General features: G+C 35.5%; 1 protein-coding gene across 1 annotated transcript in view; it reads right to left on the bottom strand.

Moving 5' to 3' along the window:
* Positions 1 to 19,614, bottom strand: part of Gabrg1 (gamma-aminobutyric acid type A receptor subunit gamma1) — a 71,846-nt gene that overhangs the window by 42,338 nt on the left and 9,894 nt on the right. The window lies entirely within an intron of this gene.

Raw genomic sequence — 19,614 nt, 5'->3', positions numbered from 1 at the left:
TACATTCAGTCCTTACTCATCCCCTTACATTTAACTTTTTGTTTTCTCTTTTCTTCATGCTATATTGTACCCATATGTATATTTGCTTACATCTATAGATAGAAACACAGAATAGATTAAAATACAATTTTTTTATCACATATATTGATTGTATCAGCTATTTTTTACAGTACAAAGAGATGAATAATACAATAAATCAAAGCTTAATTTAAAAGAACTTTATTTCTTAGCTTATCTCCTCAATAATTCTGATATGTTGAGCATATAATGACTTGGGTTTTTTCATTCTTATCAATGTCCATTCTTCTCTATGGAAAAACACTTATCAGCCCACTGGCTTCTGACTTGGCCATCCTTTCTGCAAGAGGATTATACAAACCTTGGCCTCTTAAACTCATATTTGACTCTTTAAATGGTTTTGAAAAATATTTATCATTGCCAAGCAGAAAGTCTAATATCATATTAATTTACCATGCAGGTGATTAGTCACATTTAACCTCACTCCATCTGTTCAGTCCAAGAATGAGAGTGGCATGGGAAAGACACACTTGAACTATAATAATCAAGTAGCCTAAGTTTGAAAGTCACAGATATTTCATGATATCTTTACATATCTAAAGTTTCTGTACAGAGCTAAACAGAGAGCTCTCAACAAAGGAATCTCAAATAGTTGAAAGGCACTTAAGGAATTGCTCAACATCCTTATCTATCAAGAAAATGCAAACCAAAACAACTCTGAGATACTATCTTACACCTGTCAGAATGGCTAGGATCAAATCCACTAATGACAGCTTATGCTGGAGAGGATGTGGTATAAAGAGAATACTTCTCCATTGCTGGTGTGAGTGCAAACTTGCACAATCACTTTGGAAATCGGTATGGTGATTTCTCAGACAACTGGGAATTAATCTGCCTCAAGACTCAGCAATTCCACTCTTGGGAGTATACACAAAGGATGTTCAATCATACCAAAACAAACAAAAAAAATTTGCTCAATTATGTTCTATGTACAAATAAGTACAATTATTACTTATTTATAATAGCCAGAACTTAGAAACAACCTAGATGCCCCTCAACCAAAGAATGGATAAAGAAAATGTACATTTACACTATGGAGTCAGCAGTTAAAAAAAAAGACATCTTGAATTTTGCAGGCAAATAGATGGAACTAGAAAAAAAATCCCAAGTAACGTAATCCGGACCCATAAAGACAAACACTGTGTGAACTCGCTTATAAGTAGAGATTAGATATAAAGCAAAGGATAACAAGACTACAATACATAACCCCAGGGAAGCCAGGAAACAAGGGGGACCCTAAGAGAGACATAAATCGATACCCCATGGGAAAGGGAAATACACAAAATCTTCAGAGTAAATTGGGGAGTGTGGTATGAACATGTAAAGGGAGTGGGGACAGGAGACGGGGAAGGAGACCATGAGTGATTTGTAACTTTGAGTTGGGGGAAGTAAAGAGAAGGAGAACAAAGAAAGAGATATCTTGATAGAGGGAGCCATAATTGTGTCAGCAAGAAACCTGGCCAGAGAAATACCCAGAAATCTACAAATATGACCTTTGCTAAGAATCTAAGCTATAGTGGAGAGGGTGCCTTTACTAATCCTTCCCCCTGTAAACAGATTAATGACTACCTTAATTGTCATCATAGAACCTTATGCAGTAACTAACAGAAGCAGATGCAGAGATCCCCAGATAAGCATTGGGGTGAGCTCCTGGAGTCCAGTTGTAGAGAGGGAGGAGTGGTAATATGAGCAAAGTGGTCAAAACTATAATAGAGATACCCACAAAAACAGCTAACCTGAGCTAGTGAGATCTGACTCTAGGCGGAGAGCTCAGGAACCTCCCTAGGACCAAACCAGGTCCTAGGAATGTGGGTTACAGTTGTGTGGCTTGGGCAGTTTGTGGGGCCACCAGATATGGAACCAGTATTTATCCCTAGTGCATGAACCTGCTATTTAGAGCCCATTCCCTATGGATGGATATCTTGCTCAGCCTAGATACAGGAATGAGGGAACAAGTCCTGCTTTAAGTGATGTGACAAACTTGGTTGATTCCACGTGGGAGGCCTCACCCTATCTGAGGAGTGGACTTGGAATTGATTTGAGGGAGCAAGAGGAGGAGAGGGAGAGAGAACTGGGATTGATATGTAAAATAACAAAGGTTGCTAAAAAAAATGCATTTTCCTATTTTATTTATAGGAAAGTCTGTTTGACTTTTATTTCATATTTTAGGAAACAAATGAACATGTGTTATTTACTCTTGCCTCAGGCTGACTTCCTTAAATGCTCATCAGTTTCTCTCACCAAGGCCACAACAAGTAACCAGGCAACCCGAGTAAGCTCTTTGCCCTTTCATTTTATCTCTTTTAAATGATTAAATTCAAATGAATAAAATGTACTTTTTGCACAACATCAAGAAATATCCTTTGTAGAGTAACAGGCAATTGCTAGGCCACAACATTACACTTCTGCCATATTCTCTGTATTCTGTGCATTATAGACCTGGAATAGCCCCAGAGGAATTAATTGTTTGACACACAAAACACAGGTGGTTCTGAGATTCTCACACTTGCCCTGGTCAGTAAAGACAGTTAAATATTATTTAATATTTTTTTCTTCTTTGTCTAAATCAAGTGTTCAAAGGTGTGTGGATTAATATCCAGGCTCTTCTATTTGGTTCCATTGGTCTTCCTGTCAATTTTTATGCCAATACCAGGCTGTTTTCAGTACTGTAGCTCTGTAGTAGAGTTTGAAGTCAGGGATTGTGATGCCTCCAGAAATTCTTTTATTGTACAAGATCGTTTTGGCTATCCTGAATTTTTTGATTTTTCATATGAAGTTGAGTACCATTCTCTCAAAGTCTGTGAAGAATTTTGCTGGGAGTTTGATGGGCATTGGATTGAATCTGTAGATTGTTTTTGGTAAGATTGCCATTTTTATTATATTAATTCTACCTATCAAAGAGCATGGGAGAAATTTCCACTTTCTGGTGTCTTCTTCAATTTCTTTCTTCAAAGATTTAAAGTTCTTGTCATACAAGTCTTCCAGTTGCTTGGTTAGAGCTACTCCTAGATATTTTATGCTATTTGTGGCTATTGTAAAAGATGATGTTACTATGTTTATAGCAGCATTGTTTGTCATATCCAGAACCTGGAAGCAACCTAAATGCCCTTCTACCAAAAATGGATAAGGAAAATGTGGTACTTTACACAATGGAGTACTACACTATGGGAAAAAAAAAATGATGACACCTTGAAAACTGCAGGCAAATGAATGGAGATAGAAAACATGATATTGAGTGAGGTAACCAAGACCCAGAAAGACAATTATCATATGTATTCACTCATAAGTGGGTTTTAAACATAAAACAAAAAAAAACAGCCTACAAATAACAACCCTAGAGAACCTAGACTACAATGAAGAACCTAAGAGAGACATACATGAATATAATCTACATGGGAAGTAGAAAAAAGACAAGATTTCCTGGTGTAGGAGATCCTTCTGTCTATATGTTGCTTTCATTGGTTGAATAAAGAAACTGCCTTGGCCTTTTGATAGTGAAGAACTTAGGTAGGCAGAGAAGATAGCACTGAATTTTTGAAAGAAGAAAGCAGAGACAGAGAACTGTGATGGAGCTGCCGGAATCAGACATGCTGGATCTTTTCCGGTAAGCCATGACATCATGTTCATATATACAAATTAATAAAAATGGGTTAAATCAAGATGTGAGAGTTAGCCAATAGAAGGCTAGAGATAATAGGCCAGGCAGTGTTTAAATGAATAGAGTTTATATGTGGTTATTTCAGATGTAAGCTAGCTAGGTGGTTGGGACAAAAGGCAGGCCCTCTCTCCCTCAACAATTTCCTGAGTAAATTGGGAAAATGGGGACCATGGGAGAGGGTTGAAGGGGAAGGTCGAGGAAGGGAGCAGGGCAGAGAAAAATGTATAGCTCAATAAAACCAATAAAAACTGAAATTAAAATAAACAACTAAGAAGTATATGTTATCTATAAAAAAAGTCAATTAAATACTGCTTTCTTTGTGGTAAACTTTAAAATGAAGATGAAGGCTTTTGGCCGCACTTCAAAGACTCCAATAGCTATCACGAGTACAAAGATAATGTGCCATACAAATGCAGTTATTAGATTTTCACATATTTTATTTCTTGAATTGTTTATAAAATATTCAGTGCTTCTTCTCATAGAACTTTATATTATTTCCTTTAACATTTTCTCACTGTTTTCTCTAAAATAAACAAGTACATATTTAGGTAAACTGAGATACCTCAAACACTGAAATTCTTGGGTTCCCGGCTGGTGAGCCAACTTAGAAGAATATTATATCAAATTATACTTACTGGAGAATTGTAAATAAGCTGTGTTTTAGTCTTCCTTACATCTCTCAATCCCTCCTTCATAGAAAGAGCTATTTGCTGGATATGGAAGAGCCATTGAACATACAAGTGTCCAGTCTTCAATTGAAACATGATTGTAGTCAAATTTCTCAATAAACTACGGGATGTTCACTCTAGTTTGTATGGTAACAACATTTTGATAAAGAAAATCACACATTCACAGGGAGTTATATTTTCTCTTGCAGGAAGCAGAGAAAATTGACCTTGGTTATATTAGAGTTTTCTTTTCTGATTTTATCTCAGCACAGAAAGGAATTTCATTAGTGCTAATTTCTTTACACTTTACTTCAAGCTATTCAAATCAGTTTCAGAATATTTGTTAATTATTTTAACATTACATTGGTATTATGTGGATAATTAAAAACACCAGTTTTGAAACATAATTGTTACACTCTACTGGATATGTAGATATTGCAAAAAGAAGGGAGAATACTACAAAACTGGTGTATTTTAGACACCTATTCATTTATAGGAACTAAATATTCATTATTCGTTTTTCTTTACTGACACTATAGATATTTTTGAATTCATTTTCAAAGAAGTCTACAAGTAATTTAAATTCATGCAATTGTAACTTCAAGGAGTCTTTGCGTCTTGATATGTGATACTTCTCAATTGTATACTATAACTGATGGTTCAATCGTTATTATCACCAATTGGGCATAACAAATATCAATGGTTTTAAGGAACTGAACCTACAAAATATCCGGTGGTGGTTCTGACCATATGTCATGTCATCTAATCTCCATTAATTCTGGGGAAACCACATTTACATCTCTAGCTCAAAGATAAGAATGGGCTTGTTTTACAGGACATCACTATAAATAGTAGAAATAGCTTTTTTTCTTTTCTAAAGAGTCATATAAACTGTAAACATGTTCCTTATGATAATTCCATGAATCATCTGATTTATCCAAATGGTGGGATGTGGATTTGCTACTTTGAAGGAGCACAACATAAATAGCATCCAATTGGGAAGCTTGTTAGACTACATAAGTTTATAAAGCCTCCTCAGTCATCCTTTGGTACCAAGAAGGTAAAATAATAACCTTAAGAGATCACACTTTTGAAAGTGTGACTATTAATGAATCACATCTTCTCTGTGAAAAAAGCTTTCTAAGGAACTGTGTCCAGCACGGAATTTTCATTCATTTATGGAGCAATTACCATGTATTTAAAAAGTGTGAAGTTCTGGAAATGCAAAAACAAATAATGGGATGTTCCTGTTGTAGTGAATATTTCCTAGAATGGGGCAGATCTATTGAAACAAATGATATTGGAAAACATCAAACACAACAGTGGTTACTTAATTTAAAAATGGCATACATTTTAAACAACAGGATGTTTTAATAAATAGTGAAATATGCATATCATACATTGTGCACATTTAACCAATAAGTGTTTATAGATGACTTGCAAAAACGGCTAGAAACATAGCAAAGCAAATTGAGAGCTCAAGCACTTTTCTATCATGCATAAGGTCTGAAAATCAATCTTCAGGATTGCTGTGGAATACTCCTTTGGTTAGTAGTGAAAATATGTTGCTTTCATTGTTAACAAAAAGTTGATGGGTCTAGAGACAGGCAGAAATTTGGGGACAAAGAGAATGCTGGGAATAAGAAACATGGAGTCTGAGGAGTCTCGAGAGAAGCAGAGAACCAAATGAACATGCTGTGCTGAAGGCAGGTACCATCATGTGGCTGAGGGCAGATAAGAAATATGAATGGAAGGGTTTGATAGTAGCAAACTTGAGCTGTCAGTCGAATATTTATAATTAATATTCAGTCCATGTTTCAGTTATTTGGGAACAGGCAGGTGGAAAAGAAAAAATCTTTCTACATACCATTACTTAACCAAGTCTATTTGATATGATATTATAATCACAATATCATAGGAAAAATAACAGTAAAAAGTTGGCTGCTATCATCCTTTATGTGTAAAATGATTCTAAATGTTTTTTTGAAGAAAGAGATAAGAAAAATACTTAATATTCTACATCAGAAGAACTATAGAAGCTTTTTTATTCAATAGTATTATACAGTTTTCCAGTACATAATTTATAATATTAATACACAGGAAGGAGTTAATATAGTAGACATCCTAACCTAAAAATAAACTGCCAATGACCTTCCTCCATCACTCCACTGTCTATACCAAAAACTGTTTGAATTGAATTTCTAATCTTAAAAAATAAATAAAGGGAGCCTTTTTTGCGGGAGAGATAGAACATTTTTCTGTCAACAAATTGTCATGACAGCCCTGAAATTGACTGTTAGCTCACTGGCCTGGGAACACTGCTCTTCAGGCTATCCAGCTGCTGGCACCTGGGAGCAGCCCTGAGACTATGCAGACCATTGCAATCAAAGCTGCTGTCAGGCAATAATTGAACGTGAAGGTGCCGTAGTGTAGCCACCCTTGCCTGATGCCTCCCTCTGCTAAGGTTCTTAGCAGAGCAATGTCCTCTTGAGTCCTCCATCCTAAACTTCCTCTTCCCTCTCCAGCTTCTCTCTCCTTTATGCTTCCCGTCCCATTAAATTTTCCCATACCTTTCACTCAGATGTGTCAAACATCTCTTGTTTCATTTTGGCAACTGTATTTTACTCTGAAGCTTCTGTTTCTACAGTTCTTATGACTAGTTACTAGCAAAAGTTTTTGAGTCATATGAATCATGTCTTTCTAAGCTCTTCCTGTAAAGCACTATACAATGTTCTGACACATAAAAACTACTTTGATGGCTATATTACTATTTTTCATATCATAAGTGCTTTTACCTGGAATTTAAGCAACAATTTAAGTAAAGGCAAATGAAGAGATGGGTCTAGTTTATCACTATGGCAACATGCATGCACCCAACGCAAATCAAGCAACTGCTGCTGACCAATGTTCACATAGAAGATGAATATTCTTAACTTTTCTCAGGACAAGACTCTTGTAGAACTGTTTCCCTAGAATAATTCCAAGCACCTCCCTCTCACTTACAAGATGACCTAGTTTGGATGATGAATTATAGAGCAACTCCATAGATAGCACACATAAAAAGGGCAGTGTGTTCTGATTCTGACACACGAGAAAACCTCTCCCATTAATCTACAAGAAAACACGGTGTAATCCAGACCAGTTTAATGAATTGCCTAAGGAATTTCTCTAAACTTTGAAGGAGTATTGATCTGCCTTCTTCCCATGGTTTGAACAAAAGGTTATAATTTCAAGTGACATCCACTGACAGGGCCATAAATTTTATATAGGTATTCCCTATATATTTTCTGGGAAAAGACAGGCTCATTACAGTCTATTGTATTGAGTATATATGAAAAAAATCTCAGGGTAACAAATACAATACACATTTTTCTATTGTTACTCATACTTTAACACTTTGAGACTAATTCAGTGATAACTACTATACCGTCACAAGAAAAAGTACTACTACTGCTACTAAGCTTATAAAAATAAAGAATTTCATAATTTACATTATCATTAGTACTATTTTTTGATATTATACTAACTTGACTCTCCAAAAATAAGAATGAGTAATAGATATTAAGTGACGAAGGAAAAGTGTACTTGAACAGTAAACCAGAGTTGACGCCATTAGGTATTTTCAAAGGAAAAATAATAACCTCAGATATTGTGACTACAAGTTTTGATCTTATTTTAACATCATTTGTATATTTAATTATATGAACTTTTTGATCTTAAATAATGTCAATATTAATTTTTAAAATATTATTTAAAATATTAACTTTTAAAATCATAGGTAATAATACAATTGTCAACTATATACGAACTTACGAACTTAACAACCATTTAAGGGGCACAACTATCTGATTTACTCCCTCTTTATTGCCAGAATATTATAGCAAATTTAAGTATTAGAGTTGTATTTTACTGGATATATATATATATATATATATATATATATATATATATATATCACTAAATGACACATGCACATATTATATATTGATGCATATAATCACATAATTCATTTTGTAATTATAGTGAATATGAAATAATACATAATTCCATTAAATGCTAGGAAAATGGGTCACTGATAATAATACATGAGTGAAATAGAATAACGTTCAACATATAGCACCAATTTATTTGGAAAACTTGCTTAGACCACATAGCTTCTGTGAATTATAGTCCATCTTCAATTTTATTGCTACTTTAACAAATGATATATTATATAATTGCACATGATTATATTTATAATTATTTATAATATAACAAATGATACATTATTATTCATTGTATTATAACAAATTATATTACTTACAATAACTATTGGGTAATTATTATGGACTTGTACTATTTTTGAATGATGAGCATATAAGGGTTGAATAAATAATACTCACAGAGGAAAATTGGAAATAGAAGGTTTAGAGTCTGTTTTAGTATTAATCATTTAATGAAATTGTGAGGCTTTAACAAGGCATTAAAAGTTTTTGACACAGAGTTCTTATATTTTACGTATTTGAAAATCTTTAGAAAATGGACGAATACTGTATTTTTAAAGTTACAGTTTTATGGTACTCTGTGTTTCTCAGAATCCAATCAGAAGTCATAAAGTGGGCAAGTGTTTCCCAAGCACTACCATTGCCTAGAAAGGAGATTTCTAAAACCCAAACTATGCAATGAGCAATGGGGTTGTACCCATCTGGGAATCTAGAAGATCGTCCTTTCTGTAGTCGGTGGTAAACCCTCCATGAAGACTCAGACAAATGAACGGGCAGCAGATATGGGTCCATTCTAAAACTCACTTGCATAAAGCAAAATAAAATTAAAGATAATCAATTCAGTGAGGCTTAAAGAACAGCAAAGGATAACAACCAAAGCATACACAGCTGTTTTTACTGAAGCAGGAGAGGTGCTGTAATATGAAGAGCCCCATAGCTGCCTAACTTTGCTGCCCGCATACATAAATGATATGGAGAGTAGTTGAAAAAGTAGTAATTATTATATTTAAAACATAAAATTTTAAAAGACAATTATTTCAGTTTCATGAATTCATTTTTCCCAATTATTGAAAACAGCTTCCCCTCCCTCTAACCCCCCAGATCATATCCCACCTCCCTTTCCATTCAGAACCATGCCATTTCTGTCTCATTAGAGAACAAACAGGTTTTCATGGGTAATAGTACAATAAAATATAAAAGAGAAGATAAAGAACAAAACCTAACACATTGAAATTGTGCAAAACAAACTAACAGAAGGCCAAAAAGGAGAGAGAGAAGGCAAAAGAATCAGAGAGTCATTCATTGTACACTTAGTAATTCCATAACAACACTAAGTTGGTGTGTGTGTGTGTGTGTGTGTGTGTGTGTAAGTAATACATAGGGACTTGATCAATACCACAACGCTTCTCCCAGACACACACACTGCCAGTTTTAAGAAACTACATTTTGTGAATTTGTATGCAATTGTTCAAATAGATTCTACAAAAGGTCAAATTTAAACAAGGAATTGAACAGAATTATTTTTCCTCAGAGTTCTATAGCACCTCGTTGTCTCTTGCTAAATGGCTAATATTTTCTTTCATTTATTATGCTCAATATATTTGGATCATTCTTTTCCCCCTTCTCCAAGTCCTTCCAAATCTTGCCTTTTCAAAAACCACCAAACTTCACTCTTGCTCACTCTCTCTCAAAAACACAATAACGAAAACCAAAAAGGTATCAAATATAACAGCACTCATGCACACACAGAATGAATTCACACACACACACACACACACACACACACACACACGTGTGTTGTGTTATTGAATAGTTCACTAACACATGCCTTTGAGTGTTTAGATACACTTAAAGTATCACATTAAAGAAAACTAATTTTTCTCCTCCAAGAATCAATTGTAATATCTTCCTGATTGGTGTGGAACTTTGTGCCTACTTCCCCCTTTCCAGTTGTGATTTTGTTTGACTTTGTGCATGTCTTGTGCATACTACATTCTTTGAGAATTTGCATGTTCATCAACCTTACTGTGTCAGGAAGAGCCTTTTCCCTTGGAGTCGCTAGCTATGGCTCTTATAATCATGACATCACCACTTCTATGTAGATCATGTGCATATATTGACTTACTTGGTTTGTATGAATGCAGTTTGTTTTAGGATGAGTATAATTATATAGTTCAAAACACATTGACAGACAAACAAATTAAGGGAAAAAAGATATGCAATCTGTCTTATATTTTTTGGTAGGAGAGAAACAAAAGAGACATGATTCCAAAACATGAAACATAAGTGTAACAAAAGAATGAATTTCCTAGCACATTCTGAGCATTCATTGAACATGTAAATATTTCAAAAGTGTGTTAGAAATGCTCCTTACTCCATAAACAATTGGAAATATATAACCAAGATTTTGTGTAGCAGACAATGAGAAGTGTGAAATATATAATTACTCAGAATCTTTTACTACTGGGGAAACATTTAATAGAAAAACAAAGTGAGTTCATATTTTCTAATACATATCTTTTTCTTAAGTTAATTTTAAGAGGTTTGGTTCTATTTTGCTCAGCTTAACTAATCTGGCCATACTCAATATTTAATGCTTAATAATTATTAGGTGTCCAAATTTTTCTTGTAGATATTCTTATTTAAAGAAAGAAATTATATAGTTTGAGTAAATCCAAAAATTTTAAGGTCCTGCTCTTTAATGTGCCATGATTTTGTCAGGATAATCTCATTTCTGAGAGTAAATCTCTGAGGAGCAGTTGTAAACTCAGGCTTTGTAACTGCATCTCAGCCTTTTTAGTCCATGTTTTCTTACTGCTGTGCACATATACATTCAGCAAGTAGTAGATAAATGTACACGATTCTTCCCCTGAGGATCTTGGAACTTGTTTACATTGAAATGAATTCCTGTTTTCAAGACAATCTTAAAATATAAACTGTCTTCTGATTTCTGAGCATGCACTCTCAAAGGAACCCTGTCTGTTGGAGTTTGCCTGTTTTCTGATGCAAGCTCATTGTCTATGATACTCTATGGCAAAAAAAAAAATAATAACAGGCTCTCAATTATTATTTGCTCCATAACTGAATAAATGTGTATGCACCCTACATAAGAGATATCCTATGGCCTAATTTTATAAGTAAATATAAGGACTTTCTGAAAGGTGTGAAGAACTTACCCAAATTCACATTTCTAGTTGCAAGACAGAACTCACTAGAAAGTCCCAAATTGTGATGGCACTTTCATACATATCTCTATTTCAACTCTTGTGTCCCTGTACTCAATGAAAAACATAATAACAACTGAAATGCTCTAAAAATACAGGCACAGATATCAGAAAATATATACTTATATAAAATATACATATATCAACTTATATATATGAATTCTCCATTTTCAGAGTACTGGATCTTAGTGTGATGGTTTTCTATGTAACTAAGAGCAACTCCCACAGACCACACAATCTAGTGTCCCAACTTCTTTCTTGTCAAACATTTATTTATCTTGCATAACATTTCAGCTACTTTTATTGTTTATGAAATATTTATTTGATCATCTTCTGTGAAATTTTAATTTGGCCTACAAATTCCATACTCCATGGCTAAGGTATTTTTTTTTATTTTAAAACCCCATTATCTTTCTAAAATCCACACATATTTAAGTACTTAATTCATATTAAAATTATTTCAACATAGAAAACATTTGATGTGTGCTTATGAATATATATGTATATACACACACATAAATACACACATATATTCAATATATATTACTTTTTCCCCTTATTAAATATCAAACTCCAAAATAACAATTTACATAACAGATCACATATAAATATTTGAGCAAAATTTTCTGAATTCATAAATTTGCATTTTTTCCACAGATCCTACCTGTGATCTGCTGCTCTAGAAAAACAAACTTTGTTTATTTTCATTTATATTGGACCTTTGAAAATTTCAAACAATGCATTTTGGTCGTATTCAACACCCTACTAAAGTTCCACAGAGTCACTTCTTTTCCCACATAGATAACTATGTGTCGTTCCCATCCCCCTTTGAGTCCAAATTGTGTTGCTCAAATTCCTTCGGATGTATCCACTGGAGTAAGGTCCAACTACCAGAGTCCACGCCATGTAAGAAAACTGACTTTCCCTCTTCCAGAAGCTATCCGTTGCTAATAGCTCCTCATTAGAAGTGAGATTTCATTGCTCATGTTCTCCATCCTTCTGCTCCTCATTTGGATCTTTGGAGCTCAATCAAGACCACAAGGAGGGCACCCACCCACTGAGACAGTGGGGCTGATTTGGGAGCTCACCAAGGCCAGCTGGACTGTGACTGAAAAAGCATGGGATAAAACTGGACTCTCTGAACATGGTGGACAATGAGGGTTGCTGAGAAGCTAAGGTCAATGGCACTGGGTTTTGATCCTACTACATGTACTGGCTTTGTGGGAGCCTAGCCTGTTTGGTTGTTCACCTTCCTAGACCTGGATGGAGCGGGGAGGACCTTGGACTGCCCACATGGCAGGGAACGCTGACTGCTCTTTGGACTGGAGAGGAAGGGGGAGGAGAGTGGGATGTGGGGAGTGGGGGGAGGGGGGGAAAGGGAAGCGGGGAGGAGGCGGAAATTTTTAATAAAAACAATAAATTTAAAAAAAATCATCTCGAAAAACCGAGAAAAAAAATAAAGTTTTAAAATAAATAAATAAATAAAAATAAAGTTTAAACGTCTAAAAAAAAGTGAGATTTCAAGCCTACCTCCCCTTCCAATGCTGTATTTTGTCAAATTCATCTTGTGTTTCTTACTGCTGAGTAATACTTCATTGTGTAAATGTATAATATTTCTTTATCCATTCTTCTATTGAGGTACATCTAGGTTGTTTCCCGGCTCTGGCTATTATGAATAATGCTGCTTTGAACATAGTTTAGCAAATGTCCTTGTGATATGAATGCGCTTCCTTTGGATACAAGCACAAGAGAGGTATTGCTGGGTCTTGAGCAATGAATGTAGTATTACTCAGTGGTAATAAAAAAAAAAGACATCTTGAAATGTGCAGGCAAATATATGGAACTAGAGAAAACCATCCAGAGTTAGGTAATCCAGTCCCAGAGAGACAACACCATATTTACTCCCTCATAAGTGGATATTAGATGTACAGCAAAGGATAATCAGGCTATAATCCATAGTCCCAGAGAAGCTAGGTAAAAAAGGAGGACACTAAGAAGGATACACAAGGAAGATCCCAGGAAGGAGAAATAGTTAAGATCTCTCACATAAACTGGGAGGCATAAGAAGGGAGGGGATGGGGAAAGGGAACATGAGGTATCCAGATGGCAAAGATAGGCAAGGAATGGAGGAGGGGAGCAATGAAAGAGATATCGTGATAGAAGGAGTCATATTGAGTTAGGGAGAAACTTCCTGCTTGGGAAACTCCTAGAAATCAACAAGGATGACTTCAGCTAAGACTCCTAAAAATAGTGCAGAGAGTCCCCGAACTGACCACCATGACTCTCATCATAGAATCTATATCCTGTAACTGATGGAAGACAATGCAATGATCCAGAGCTAAGCACTGGGCTGACCTCCTGGAGTTCAGCTGAACAGGTGGAGGAGGGCTCATATGAGCAAGGAGGGTCAAGATTGTGATGGGGAAAACTACAAAGACAGCCAGCCCCAGCTAGGGGTAGCTAAGGGACTCTTGACTGATATCTGGGTAACCTGCATGGGACCTAACTAGGCCCTCTGAATGTGGATGATAGTTATGTGGCTTGATATGCTTAGGTGGGAGTGGGGGTTCTGGCAGTGGGACCAGGACTTATCCCAGGTACATGAACTGGCTTTTTGGAGTCCATTACCCATGGTGGGATACTTTGCCCAGCCTGATTCAGTGGGAAGGGGCTTGGTCCTGCCTCAACTTGGTATTGCAGACTTTGATGATTCCCCTTATCCTCTCTGAGGAATGAATGGAGAGTGGGATGGGGAAGCTGGTGAGGCTCATTCTACCTCCTTCCCAAGCTTCATATCCTTTTTTTTGTATTTTGTTTTTATTTTTAAAATCTGGAAATTCCTATTAGTGCTCCTCTTGTACACACAGATATGTGTCTGTGTCTGTCCAATGGGGCTCAAGCAGCCGACCAGCAGCCAGGCCAGTGAATCTCCTCTTAGCATCTACCAACCACTCATAGCTTCTCCCACAGGAGTGGAGCCTTCGTAGGTCACTATTGTTTTAGAAAAGATTTTGGACAATTCCTAAGCTTTTGCAAGAGAGTTTATTTAATCATATTAGAGCTATCATAATTAAAAACTTTTTCACTAATGATAAAGAGACAAAATAATAGAAAAGTAAATTTTCTTTAAAAATTCATGATGATAGGCATATATATTTAGGAATAAGATTAAAAAGATCAAATGATAAAAATACTTTTCTTAATATTTTAGATAATAATTCTAAAATTTATATTTTCTTTATTGAAAAAATACTATTATAACATACTAACAGCTATCCATATATCATAACAAATCTTACTAATAAAACATGCAACTTACCAACATTTTTGTTTTTGTCTATGTTTTGTTTATTTTCTGTGTTAACTCTGTCCTTTAAATGAAAGGTTATTTTTAACTCTGTATATGTGGAGGTGGGGTATACACACATGATGTGCAAGTTCCCTCTGTGTGCTGTGATTACCTCTAATGAATAAAAAAACTGTTTTGGATCTATAGCAAGGCAAAAGTTAGGTAGACAGGGAAAGCTGCACTCAATGCTGGAAGAAAGAAGGGCAGAGTCAGAGAGAAGCAATGGAGCCACTGGAGACAGAAGCTGAGAACTTTAGCCAGTAAGCTCCTATCACATGACCATACACAGATTAATAGAAATGGATTAAATTAAAATGTAAGAGTTAGGCAACAAGAAGAGCTAATGGGCCAAGCAGTAATTTAATTAGTACAGTTTCTGTGTGTTAATTTTCAGTCTAAGCTAGCCGGGTGGCCAGGAACCAACAAGCAGCTTCCTCCTTACTATACACACAAGCACAGGTACCTCTGGAAGACAGGCCAGGGTAATGAACACATTGGAGTGCAGATGGATTTAAAGTTTCCAGCCACTCAATGTGAATTCTAGGAACTGAACTTTGGTCTTCTGAGAACTCTCTAAAATCAATCATCTTTAGAAAATGAACAATTACGTGTCCTATGAAAAGTGTTCAGGGATATGGTAAATACCCAAATATTATAAATATCTTCTGTAAGTACTTCCATGTAAGCATTATCATGCTTTTTTGAGGAAAAGAAAGCTAGCATAATCTTTAGTACAGTATTTTTTAAGTTACCACTGTGTATAAATTATATTAAAATAAACAGCCAAGTCACCATTTCAATTTATATCCAGAGAGCCTGACAGGACATAAATTAGATTTATATGTGATGCAATCCTTAACGATATTCACATTTTCTAAATCTTTGATGCTTTTATGCATCAGATAAATGCTTTAAGTCTGCAAGAATTGTGTAAAGGCATCATGTTGATTCTTATTCGATTACAGAACAATTTGAAGTATCTTAAAAGTGAAAGAATTGAGCATGAATATATCCAAATAAGAGGCCCACACCATTTTATTGTCTTGGGATCTAAAATAAGAATACAATATTCATTAGCATAAGATACTCTTGGAGCACTCCCTTCCGAAGACAAGGGAGACAAATGAGTATAGCAGCAACATGCAATCCTTCTTCTTCATCTATGCTAATTGTGGCAGTCTGAGGCTGTTAAGGAATTGCTACTAAGCAAATCCTTGAAATAAGCATTTATTCACACATCAGTTGCTCAAATAACTAACTACCTAACAGAGTGCAGTTGTCTGAGATCAGATTCAATCTAGTCAATATGGCTACTTTATAGAAAATGTACTCTTTTTTGTAGACCCTGAATTAAACATATTAGATGAGTCTTCTGTGAGTACATGCATCGAGGATGACTAAGGACCAGATGCATCTCTACATTTACACAATTCAGACATCACACAACCATAAGAGATCATCTCCGAGTACACGCAGTCATTAACGAGTTGCCAGAACTCTCCTTCTAATACTTCTAAAGATATTTCAGAAACTTGATCACACCAAGAGTAAAATGTAAATATTATACCCAACATATTTTAAGTATTAATTTTCTTTTTATTTTATTTAAAAGTTTGTTTTTCATTTTACATACTAACCATAGTTCCCCCTCCCTCCCCTCCTCCAAATCCCAGTTTGCCACCTCCCATACTCCTCCCACCTAACCCTCAGGATAGGTAAGGCCTCCCATGGGTAGTTAGCAATGTCTGGCATATCAAGCTGAGGCAGGACCAGGCCATTCCCCCTTTACCAAGACAGAGTAAGGAATCCATCCATAGGGAATGGTCTTCAAACCAAGTTAAAAGCACTGATTTTCTGACTTACGCAAGCAGCCACAAGTTAGAGTCCAGAATCTCTAAGTGTGTTTCCATGTTCCTATGCTTGCTACAGTCTCTTAACATTGCTATTCAGTTATTAAAACATAAAGAGAAATGTCAAATTGCATAATACGCTGTTTCTGGGAGAAAATAATTCCTATAAATCAGAACCTCACTGATAGAAAATTAAGGAACCCATACTGTAAAGCTGCTGATGCTTAATGCCACATGAGAAGATCAAAATAAAGTTACTGCTACTACCAAACACACTGACATCACCTCCCACACATAAGTTTTCTTTCTGAACTCTGTCCTGAACTCAGCTTTAACAAAGCTCATAGAATATGGTCTTTGTTCGGCTTTGCATTGATGGCAGAGTATTCACCATTAGCGCTGTACCTCCTTTAGCATGTGGAACACAGCTATACATATTTCTATCAACAAACCACCAATCCACAGAGCAAGAGAACTCAGACTCAATAGTAATAACACACCACATCTCTGCCATTGGCATCTGGCATTTGAGTATCACCTATGTCCTTCTTTAATCCTTAAAAACACAAGGCACCTAAGGATTTTTTTTTTCTGCTTACCACTTTAGCACCAGGTTCCAAAATGCTGCTTAACCCATGGTGAGCACTGAGTAAATAGTTGTTGGATGAATAATGGGCAAGAAATATTCATTGACTGGATTAATAGCTAAGGCTATTTGTTAAAGCATTAGAATTCAATTGGCCAAACTATTTTAGTACTGAGAAAATTAGATACTGCTTAAAAATAGATAAAACCCATAAATCTCATCAGCCTCCCACTGAGTACAGGAACATTCTAACAAGCTTCTGCTTGAATGGATCTGGTGATGAGCTATCCTTTATCTCTGTGTAGCGAAACTGTGACTCCTGTTGCTTTTATTATTAGTTTAGTGTGCCGTATACCCATAACTAACAAATTTCACCATAACTTTCTATAGAACCCTGAGAAATAAGTAGCCACTTCTTAAAACAAAATGCACCGAAAATGTAAGTTCTTACTTTTAATTCTTTTCTCTGTGGCAAATTTTTAATGATCAAGTACTCCAAGTTGCCGAACGTTTTCCCTAAACAATGAACCTAGCATTGCATAAGAGAGTCAGTGAACCATGTGATAGGTACATAATAGATTTCCTACCTATTGTGCTTGCTTCAATGAACCCACAACTACACTACCATAGGTTTTCATTACTCTCTCTTCTCCCCTTTTCTCCTAAAATTATGTAATAAAGATATTACATAGTATTTTCATTGTCTCTTTCTTTTCTCCCCAGTTACCTCCATGCAGAACTAAACCCATTGATCTGACTTACAAAGTATTTGTGATATGAAATGTTTGGTTTAGAATTTAGGTACTGGGAAGGATCCATAAGATGCTGAGAAGAAGGCATATTCTTTTGTGCTTGGCTAAAATATTCTACAGATATCTGTTAAGTCCATTTGAGCCATGACATTTGTTAGTTCCTTTATTTATCAGTTAAGTTTCTGTCTGGTAGACCTATCCAGTGGTGAGAATCGGATACTGAAGTGGCCCACTATTAATGTGTGGGGCTGGAAGCGTGATTTAAACTTTAGTAATATCTGTTGTGATTGAGGGTACATAGATGTTCAGTATTGAGATTTCATCTTTGTGAATTTTTCTTGTGATAAATATATAATGACTTTCATCCTCTCTATTGCCTAATTTTAATTTGAAGTCTATTTTGTTAGATGTCAGAATAGCTACACCAGCTTGTTTCTTAGGTTCATTTGATTGGAAAATCTTTTAACACCGCTTTACTCTGAGGTGATGCCTGTCTTTGAAGTTGAGGTGTTTTTCTTGTATTCAGCAGAAAGATCAGTTCTGTTTTTGTATCCAATCTGTTAGCCTGTGTATTTTTATAAGTGAGTTGAATCTATTTATATTAAGTAATATTAATGACCAGTGATTGCTAGTTTCTGTTATATTTGTTTTTTTTTTTGTTGTTGTTGTTGTTGTTGATGGTGGTGGTGGTGGTATTGTGTGTGCTTTTCTCTTCTTTGGGGTTTTCTGGTGTGGGATTTTCTATTTCCTGTGTTTTTTGTGGGTGTAGCTAACTTCCTGGAAAATTGGAGTTTTACTTCTAGTACTCTCTATAAGACTTGATTTGAGAAAAGCTTTGGTTTAATCTGGTTATGTCACGGAATATCTTGTTTTCTCTGTCTATATTGACTGAAAGCTTTGCCAGATATAATAGTCTGCGCTGGCGTATGTGGTCTCTTAGTGTCTGAATGGTGCCTGACCAGGAAGTTCTGGCTTTCTTTGTTTCCACTGAGAAGTCGAGTATAATTATAATGGGTCTGCCTTTATATGTTAGTTGGCCATTTTTCTTTCCAGATCTTAATATTCTTTCTTTACTTTGCATGTTTAGTGTTTTGATTGTTATGTGGCAAAGGGACTTTTTTAAAGGGGGGCAGGTCTAGTCTATTTGGTGTTTTGTAATTTTCTTGTATCATCATAAGCATGTCCTTTTTAGGTTGGGAAATTATTTATCTATCATTTTATTAAATACATTTCTGTGCCTTTAAGTTGAACTTCTTTTTCTATCCCTATTATTCTTAGGTTCAGTTATTTCTAGGTGTCCCAGATTTCCTGGATACTTTTTAGTAAGGATTTGTTGGATTTAACATTTTCTTTGACCAATGTATCTATTTCCTCTATCATATCTTCAACACTTCAGATTCTCTCTCTCTCTCTCTCTCTCTCTCTCTCTCTCACACACACACACACACACACACACACACACACAC

The sequence above is a fragment of the Microtus oregoni genome, unplaced genomic scaffold (genome assembly GCF_018167655.1).
Source record: "Microtus oregoni isolate MIOR12 unplaced genomic scaffold, Mior012 000021F_ref0000039, whole genome shotgun sequence".
NCBI lineage: Eukaryota > Metazoa > Chordata > Mammalia > Rodentia > Cricetidae > Microtus > Microtus oregoni.
This window is presented reverse-complemented; position numbering and strand designations above follow the sequence as displayed.